This window comes from Aulonocara stuartgranti (genome assembly GCF_965226115.1).
Source record: "Aulonocara stuartgranti genome assembly, chromosome: 5".
Lineage (NCBI taxonomy): Eukaryota > Metazoa > Chordata > Actinopteri > Cichliformes > Cichlidae > Aulonocara > Aulonocara stuartgranti.
Window position 1 is genome coordinate 5,296,354 of NC_138943.1, and position 10,509 is coordinate 5,306,862.

The 10,509-nt window shown below is 39.4% G+C and overlaps 1 long non-coding RNA gene across 1 annotated transcript; it reads right to left on the minus strand.

The window, feature by feature from the left end:
* Nucleotides 1-4,651: 4,651 nt before the first annotated feature.
* LOC309706985 lies at nucleotides 4,652-5,764 on the minus strand. Its single transcript, XR_014276848.1, has 2 exons — nucleotides 5,492-5,764; nucleotides 4,652-4,900 (listed from the first exon to the last, which is right to left on the minus strand). It is a non-coding gene; the product is annotated as an uncharacterized lncRNA (long non-coding RNA).
* Between the last annotated feature and the right edge of the window lie 4,745 nt (nucleotides 5,765-10,509).

Here is a 10,509-nt window from a genome sequence, read left to right on the forward strand (position 1 = left end):
GGGGAATACAAAAAAAAGGAGATGAAATGTAAGAGGGGAGTTGGCAAAAGTAAATGAAGGATGGTAAAGGAAATAAGTTAGGGAAATGGGTCAGCTGCAGTGCTTCAGAGCAGGAAAAGGACACTGAATTTTTCTGAGGATGCTGTTAAAATCAGGCCACCCTTTCGTTATTTATCCAGGTGAGAGAAGGAACTTTAAAACTCAAATTCTTTCTTCCGCTTCCATTAATTATTAACCCGCCATCTCCAGTAGAGGCCAGAGAGCATGAATAAACCTGATACAAAAGGTTGCAAACTGGGTCACAGGGACTCAGACTGCTGAGTCACATTAACGGTAAGAAACAGAAACAGAGACCTATACTGAACCACACCTCTGTAAATTCACGCCCCCATGAAACAATAAACGTGCCCTGTGGCTCTCTTGTCTGCTGCCCACAATGTGGATGTCCATCCAACTTTCTTATGACTTAAAAAATAGCATCACAAAGGAATCCATCCTGAACATCTTCCTTTGCGTCTGTGTCTCCCGTCTCATCATTCAGCATCCCTCTCTATGTAGAGATTCACTCATGCAGAACGAATGTTCCAGCATGCACGATGGAGAGGATTTTAGATTTTGTGGGCCACACATTGCTGGGAATAGGCTGTGGTTGTGATACCAGACAGAAGAGGGTGTAGTATTCAGTGAGTCCTTCCCTTGAGGCCACATGCTGAGCGAGGAAGAGATGATGGGAAGAAGCAGATAAGCGGTTAGAAAAATGATGCCTTCCGTGTTCAGCTCTGTTGGCTATGAATTATCTTCACGTGTAACATTTAGTCCTGGAAGTGCACAAAGTCCTTTGATGTTCAAGAAGAAATGTGTATGGTGGTGTGACAGGTACAGTGCTGTGTTCAACATCTTTCTATAAATGTTTAAACATTAATTGTAGGAAAATTGTAGCAATAACTAAAATACACTGTATATCAAAGATGGACAACGCTTCCACGCTGATGTTTCTTTAATCTACAGTTAGGAGAAAATTCTCTGGTTGCAGAAGAAGTTCAGTTGTTTAGCAGTATGAGAAACCTGCCCCTCTCATTTATTACCTTTGCACTCTTAACACTTCTCTATTGTTACTTTGAAGTCTTCTTCAGTGGACCCGAATCCCTATTTAGTATATTATGGTCCCATTTAGACTAAAATAAATGATAAAACATGGTATGCTTTAGGGTGTGGCTACCCTAATTGGCAAGGCCCTGGCTTTGTTCAGTGTTTAGCTGTTTTAAAAGACTCTCTAAGGAACTGGACAGTCTACATTTTATTTTAAGCCTGTTTTCGTGGGTCAGAACTTGCAGTTCATTCAGTTTCACAGTAAACAGGAAAACAGATAAACCGTGATGACTAAGGTAAGCTTAGTCATCAAAGCTCTCATCCAAACATGTTCTGTACACGGGTTAAAACAAAACAAAAACACAAAAACAACAAAAAATACCAAACCCAAATCAAATGGAAAACAAGGACAAGCCTCAAAACCGCTCCTGTATGAAAACTAGAGAAGAGTTGTAAGGCTTGTCAGACTTCCCAACTGCTTCACCAACACTGAGAATGTAGCCTAAACCGGATTTGACGGTTACAGTTAAGAGGAGCTTTCAGCCACCAACACAACTTACAGTTTATTAAATACTTGTAGCTTCACACAGTACAAGAAAACTGTACACGTTTCTGCAATTAACACAACAGCAGTGACTTGGTCAGTTATTTATAGTCATCTGTCATAGCTAGAAAAAATCAGTGGTGTTGCAGATCTTGTCAAAATTGACAGCGTTCAGATCAATAATGTGTTGTGAATTACTTTTCCTCTAATTGGAGATTTGAGAGCTAGATAATGGGTTTCTCGCCTACAGCGTATTTGTTGTCACTTTTACCCTTTCTCCACACACTTCAAATTCAACCAAGTGTAAAAGCAGAAAAATAACTTGATTCTGACAGACTGCTTCCCTTTTCTTATTATCATGCTACACTCAGGATGTCCGTCCTTCAGCTGTTATCATGCAGAAATGTCAAACATGTCTCACTGGTTGGAAATCATTTCGCTGAGCAAAAAGGTTTTATATTCCTGTAGAAGACATGTACAGTCTCACTCATTAACCAGCCATAATGAAGAACATTAGAAAATGCCTAGATTTAAAATCCATGTGCTTAAAGTATCAAAAATACTGGCTGATATATAGTTGCAGCTATATTTAGGATCTTATGGTTTAGTTAACCTAGATTACTCACGAAACAGCCAGCTTGTTCTGGGGCATGAGGCAAAAGGGTCAGAACGGTCACAAGATAAACCTGAGCAGTTGTGACAACCCTTTTCCGATTTGTTGACATTTTTCAGATCTTCGCCTTTCTGTGTGAACACAAAACGTTAGCTCTTTGACCTCAAACTGATGTGACCATGTGAGAAGTTTAGAGGGGATTGTCTCCTTTGTGGAACTGCAGTCATGAAATGTGACACGTGAAGTGCTAAACTTACAGACTGGAGGCTGCTGATTTAAAGTATTAAATATAATTCAAAATCCTAATATGTGAGTATCTGGAGATATATGTAGATGTGAGGGTTCTGCAGTGGATGTATAAAGGACAAAAAAGAAGTAGAAGTATTTGATAATTTCTCTGTACACTTCCCATCTTTTCCACTTTAATGAACTGTACCACAGATCCTTCTGTCCTTTATAAGCATATGGTTTTTTCATGTGTATGAAAGGCATGGTTATTAATTCCGCTTGAATGTGAAGCTCCTATTTGTCTTCTTCAAGGCCGAGGTGTTGCGTCTAACTGCTGAACTTCAGTTAGATAGCTGTGTCACCATTTGCCCTTCTCTATATTTTATATTTGTCGTCTCTTGTGGAAAATAAACTCCGACCCTTTGGTTTGCTTATATTGATACCCCCGAAGAGACTGTGCTTACTGTTCTTCTTGCAACACTCACCTTTGGCCTGGATACTATATTCTCTCATACAGAAAATTATGTTTCGGGAAAAATGTCTTCTGCCATTGATTCAGACATGGAGGAAAATGTGGGGAGACAGCAGGGGCAGTGAGTGGAGTCTGGGGACTGCCACTGCCACCACTGCTGCTTTACGTTAAGTAACATGAAGCGGTGTTAGATAACTCTGTGGGCATGAGTCAAAACTGGAGATTTGTGTTTAATCTGGATTAATGATTAATGCATTGGTTTGCAGTGTATGACTTAATGAAAGCAAGACCCCCTGGGGTGATGTGGGTGCCTGAGTGTGTGTTTGTGTGCAGGAATGACAGAAATAAAGGGGAAATTAATAGAGCAAAGGGTGGAGGAAGGTGGAAGCGGGCATGCCCGTCTGTGTGTGGAGTCTATTGGTGTTTAACGAGTACGAGTGCAAACAGCCACTTCATGAGAGCAACACCCTGCAGAGATAAGACCGGCTAAGTACGAGGCTCAATTATCCGCTGTTTGAGGGGTTTAAGGGGCTTCATGAAAATTGATGCTTTTATTGTTAGGAGGGTGGTGAAGTTTAAATGGAGGCCGCTGAGCTATTAGCAGGGGTCACCTTTAATCTGAGTGCATGGTGGCCATGTTGGTGGTGGAAGAGTCTTTCCTTCTGACTGCGGCGCGACTGCCATGACTGGCAGCAGGAAGCCAGCTCCTGTGTAATGATGAAGACAGATCTGCACTCATGAAAGGGAAACAAAGCTCCACGCTGCGACTCTGCAGGTTCTCAGATCTGAGGCTGCAGCAAAGGGATGATCTCTTAAATTGTCAGTGAGGAGCAGTGAATAGAAAGTGCACCTAATGATATGTTGTGATGTTGTTGGTGTGGGAGGCAGCAGCTTTCATGCTGCTTCTGTTGACAGAACAAACTGATTGAACAAACAACTCATTGTCCTGTCCTGGTTTAAAGATGGATGATAGGTGTGGTTTTATTAGGTTTTCAAGCAAAGTGATGTGCTGGTTTGCATATTTCCTAAACATATGATTGACTAAGTCTAAAAAGCTCTGTTTAGTTCATTGTTATTCAGTTAGGAAAATAGGATTCTGGAGATTTGCTTTTTGTGAGAGGTCAGTCAACTTTGGTTATGTATTACATCACTTAAGGTTTTTGGTTTGGATTTATTAACTTATTGTTGGACTCAAACAAGCAATAAAAGGGCATAATGAATTGTTGCCCACATTCCTCGGTTCACAATGTCTTCAAAAATAATAAAAAATTTCTCTTTTTTTATTATGCTTTTTGGAAAAACAATTTGCGCCTTATATTGTAAAGTAGACCCTACAATAATACATAGAGAAAAAACCCATCAATCATATGACCCCCTACACAGCAAATCCAGCATGTCCAAATTAACACTGTCGGATTTGATTTCAACACTATTAAAGTGTCTATATGGGTCCACACCAGAGAGTGTTAATTTAACTCTTTTTGGAGAGTTGGTACGTTAACTCTGATTTAGTGTTAAACACCAAATCTGTCTGGAGTTGATAATTTAACACTTAGTGTTAAGAGTTTATATATTAACTCTCAAAGAGTATTTTAGTTTAACTACTTAAGAGTTATCTTCTAATTCATTCTAAAAAGCGGGAATTTTCCTGTTCTGAACTTCTAGAAATTTCTTTTGGAAATAAACATTTGCTAAAAAGATGCAATGGTTTTTGAAAAACATTTATTCTGAACTGTGCACCACAATTTCAAAACATTTTCTGAAAGATGTAACAGTGTACATGTTCTCACTTTCATTAGAATTTTGTTTATCAAAAGGTCTGACATGGTAAATGCAAATAACAGCATTCTCATCACTTATTTCTTCAATACAATATGCATGTCCTTCATTCATCACTTTGTGGAACTTCAACGCACTTCTGCTCTCCCCCATATTCCATCTTCACAAGCATATCCTGTGTGGAGATTGAATAAAAATTAGTTGACACTAATTAATGGCACAAATAATCCAGTAAACAATTGCAGCACAGTAAAAAAAAAGAAAAAAGAAAAAGGAATCCTCTTTGAGCCATTACTTGTGTAAAGTATTTTCCCAAAAGACAAGGACACAGGCAACAGGTAATACTGAACTAAATGTAAAACCTCAACCTTTTTAATTTTTACCTAAACCGTGTGCACAAAACTCTGGAGGGATCTAAATGCTAACGTAGAACCCAGTCAGGACGTCAGCTACTGCTGTTTGCTCGTTTTTTTTTATGGGCGATCGTTTTCAGGCTTCAAGTAGCACCATTATACCAACATTTCACATTCTAGACATTGTTTTAGGTGTATTTGACCAAAAGTTTGACTGAAAATTCACATGCAAGCTTTTTTTCAAGGCTGTGGTATTTGCCCGCAGACAATACCTTTCAGCTAGCTAAAACAGAATATTATGCTATCAGCGAGCAACATGGCTAATGCCTTTCACACAGCTTTGTCTCAACTCCAAAGAGCCACAGAAGTAAAAGCTAATAACAATTGAAACAATCTTTGAAAAAATGACTTACCAAGCATGGCAAACAACTCAAATATGTAGAGCAAAATGTTCTGAAACGGCTTCACTTCAGCTTCGATTGGAGCCGTGCTGGGGGCGGAGTCTGTGAATTTACTCTGTTGGTGTCATAGCCCCTGTAGGAGTTCAGAGTTAAGAGGTCAAGAGTTAATGTTTCCATTGTAACACCTCCAGATTTGACAGAGAAACACTCATTTTTAACACTCGATTTTAACTACTATCATTTTACACCTCAGAGTTACATTAAAAAAATGTGACTCTGCTTAGAGTAAAATTAACTCTACTTTTGCAAGAAGACTATTAACACCAAAAAATTTAACACTTTTGAATTTGCTGTGTATGAGGAAGCACTTTGGCGACAGGGGGAAGGAAAAACTCCCTTTTAACAGGAAGAAACCTCCAGCAGAACCAGGCTCAGGGAGGGGCGGGGCCATGTGCTGCAACCTTCTCTGCGGAGAAGGAAGACAGGATAAAAGACCAGGGTAAAAATGAGTGTAAAATGCACGTATTTAGTTCTTATAAAAGAGAAAAACATCAAATGTGTGGCCACCATGTGTCATCTGATTCAGGACAGCTTGGCACCGATTCTCTGGAACTCAAGTGGAGGGAAGAACACTATCCATCCATTTTTTTTTAAAATTATGGGTCACACGGCGAGTGAAGCCTATCTCTATGTCACTGAGCAGGAAGCAGGGCACACCCTGGACAGGTTGCAAGTCTATTGCAGTGATAATGTGGAGCGAGAGTTTAGAATCACCAACTTAACCTAATAAGCATCTCTTTGGGTTGTGGGAAGAAGCCAGATTACTTGGTTAAACTCACACAGCCATGGGACGAACATGCAGGCCCCAGCTGAGTGGAGGGTTCAACCCATCTTCCTGTGAGGTGACAGTTATAACTTCAATTTAACAGTTCCAGTGCTACATAAATCAAAACAGCCATATCCTCACATTTTGCAAATCAAGGTTACTGTGTTTTCTTTATAAGACATTTTGGACACAGTATTTCACAACTGTCAGAGTTTTCCAAATTATGTGGTGGAAATTTCTGTTTTTTAATGGTATCACAACCTAAAAAATAAAGAAAGAAAAGTCATGCATGAACTGGTAAATGGCACCCAGCAAGTAGGTCAGCAACTTTTAATTGTTTTATATTTTTGGTTATTCAGATATTTCTTATTCTTTCCCAAATTATTCTCTTCTAAAATGTCAGTAAGCAACCCAGGATGATGTTTTCTGGAATAAATCCCAGATGTATATTGAGGCGCAGGATGAAACCATCAGCGTGTCTTAGCTGACCCCCCAAGTAGATTACATGTGCAGGACACAGCAGGAGTCAGAGTCGAGAGCCCTGAAACAACAGCCGTGACGGCACATCTGCCAATCTGTGGTAGAGCTAGAGCAACGTCAGACTACATTTGTACAAGCACACTTGAATTCCTGAGACTTTAAAAACGACTGAAAGTCAGTAGGAAGATCAAAGCATCGGAACATTCCTGCGCATTAGGTTCACCTGTCAGAGCACCTAAAGATATCATCCATGGCTTCAGAGGAGGGTGGTCTGCTGGGAGCTTCATGGTGCTGTCTAACCCCCACCCCCCAAAAAGTTCTCCATGTGTCATGCTGAAATATTCAGCATTTCTGGGATCATTTGGATGAGTTCTCAAACTTTTCCAGCCTTAGTCACTTAATCACATGAGCATGTGCACTGCTGAGTAATCAAACTAATATATTAAAATTAAAAGTCTGAACAATAATTCTAATATTTGAATAAATGGTAAGTTTGAATGTTGAGACTGTACAATACACACATGTAATATTTACCTGCAAAAATATGTGTTTAATGTATATATATCACTTCCACTGCATGTTATGTACATATGTAAAGTTCTTTGAGTGTATTTATAATACATAGGAACATAGTCATTAGTAGAAAGTGCTTTGTATACTTGTAACTTGTGAATTCACCCACTAACTGTGCATGCACAATGAAACTGTAGGTGTAGCAGTGTTCTGTGAACTATCTTGGAAAAAGTGGGGGATTAATAAAGTCTATGTCCACGCCTCCGGTTATTCCACATTAAAAGGTGTCTAAATTAATTTTGAACCAGTCTTTGCATCTAATAAATATTAATATTTGACATTTTTGAGCAGTGACTAAAACGTCAAACTATAGACATTGTTTCTACAACATCTGCTAAAATGAATACTTCTCATTTCAAACTTACTTGATCACCCTATATTCTTAACAATAACTTTATATGTATCTACTTGAACATGTACTTGAAAGGAGAAGATTGAAAGCATATGCTCATTTGCACATTTAAGTGCTATCTTCTGAAGTGTTATGAATGCACTTTTTGAGTAATATGGTTCCTCTAGCACAAGCCCGTGTTAATAATGTTTAATGCAACATCATTTCATGCCTGTGAAGTTCCACTTTGCATGCATTAGCAGACTAAGAGAGGGCAAGACTTATCTTCAGCTATAAGCGCTGCACTGCAAAGGGGCCAGATGTTAAATCCCTAATAATTCGCCCTAGATTTAACTCTTGCATTTATCTCTCTGCCAAATCTGGCTCTGCTTTGTGGTTTTAAGATGTAGTCTTTCATTTCCAAAAGTTCGGGGTGTTTATGTGCTACTACAAATGACCGAGGGTTTCACTAGCTTCAGCATGTGTGACTGTGTATATAAAGAAGTCTCGTGTTTCTTGTGGGAACCTGCGGATAGCTGCACTGAGTGACGATTCTGGACTTTTAGTTGCTGACGATTATAAAAAGTGAAACATGAGCGCATTCCTGAGGGTCGAGGTAGAGCTCTGGGGCTGCACAGCTGAGGGGTTATTGAAAGACAAGTGCTCAGCAGGAAATTAGCCTGCAGTAGGATGCAGAGAGGTCACAGAAACAAGCATGCACACGCTAAAGTTCATGGTCCACACTGCCTTCCCAGTTCACTTCTCCCACTCATAAAACCATCCACTTATCTCAAAATGTGATCATCATGCACGTCATTATATTGAAGCATTAAATCACAGTTGACTGTTGAGTTGTAACATGACCCTGTCTTTGTGTTCAGACCTCTCCTGAATCTAAGCGCTGCACACTCTCTGATTTGTAACGTTACAACGTTACTGTGCTGCACTGCATTGCGTGCCCCAGATTTGGGGTAGGAGCTGTGTTGTGAGGCAGTGAAAGAGCGACAGCTGACTATCTGGGACCAGAAATAAGGGGGGGGTGAGTGGGGCTTGGACAAGAGGAGGAGGAGGTGGTCAGATAATAAGCATCCACTGCTGGGATCCCTGAGGAAGAGACGGACTACATCTGCAGCTGTTGCATGAGCACATGCACACGTGTTTGTGCACGTACACGCTAACACACAGAGTTTATTCTTTTATTTCAAATGTACCTTTTTTTAATCTATGATGCTCACTGACCTGTTCGCAGAGTGTTGTGTAATGTTCTAATGTGTTTTGGGAGATGGCACTAAAAGAAGAGAGAGATAATATTTATTTAAATTTCAATCAGACATAAAGATCAGAGAATAGCTTTTTTTTATTAAGAAAAAACGTGATGAGAAGTAATTTCAAATGGAAAAAAAATCATTTTAGTGCTACATATTAATTTAAATTAAAGCAAGGATTAATTTAGTAAATTGTGTCATAAAATTAACAAAGAAATTGGTGAAAATGCCGACAACCAATGACGATTTCTTGAAATAGGTTTTGACCAGTTCAAAAATAAGCACAGTTAATTCAATTTAATTCAATTCAATTCAGCTTATTTATCTAGCACCAAATCACAGCAACAGCTGCCTCAAGACACTTTATATTGTAAGGTGAAGACCCTACAGCAGGGGTCCAACTCCAGGCCCCGAGGGTCGGTGTCCTGCAGGTTTTAGATCTCACCCTGGGTCAACACACCTGAATCAAATTACTAGTTTATCACCAGGCTTCTGGAGAACCTCAAGACATGTTGAGGAGGTAATTTAGCCATTTAAATCAGCTGTGTTGGATCAAGCACACATCTTAAACTTGCAGGACATTGGTACTTGAGGTCTGGAGTTGGACACCCCTGCCGTACAGTAATACAGAGAAAACCCCTACAATCAGATGACCTCCCTATGAGCAAGCACATTGCCAACAGCTGTGTAAAAAGCTAAAAGTGTCATATTTAAGAAGGTTTAACTAGTAACAATTTTGCCATTTTAGTTTTAGATTTGACTCATTTAAAACTTTCAGTGATTAAATCCGTTCTGCTCTGTGCTCGTAATGGTGCATCAGGGCTATTACGACACTTTCTCAGTTTTCTAGGATTACAGTGAGGAAAAATGTAATGTCCTATAAGATAATAAAGTGGGGAAAATGCTTAATAAAACAGAAGCGGTCATTTGCTTGGCTTGAATCAACAGAATAATGTTCAGCCACAGAATATCATGTAAGAGAGTTATACTATAAATAGGATATAAAAGCCCAGGACCGCAGTCACAGTAAGAACTGCTTTCTTTTCTTGGACAGAGTGCTCGGGGACTGAAAGATAAACTGATTGATGCAGTTTGATGTGCGTCTCATAAAAAGCATCTCAGGGATTGAGCGTCGTGAAGTGCAGAGCAGCAGAGTTCATGTTAACTTTGCTTATTTATTGAACAGGCTGATGGAGTTATGGTCCGAATTTAGAATCAGTTTGGTGAAGAGTTGATGCTCTGGCTGGAAGTGACTTGCCGGCTTTCCCCTTGGTGAACCTGTTAGACACACAGCACCAACTTACTGTAGTGCAGATGTAGAGGTAAATAAAACCAAATCCCAGAAAATCAGTTCTGTTAATCTTAATGTACCATTTTCAGTGGGAGAAACATTTCACCGCTCATATGACGTCTTCAGCCTACATTTTCAGACTCTGGGATTTCCTTACTCGGATTATTGAACATGCATCAAGAACTGTTTTCTTCAGAAAATGGACATATAGATAAAATAAAATAAACATATATTTTAATGGTAGCAACAACCAGAGTTAAAATG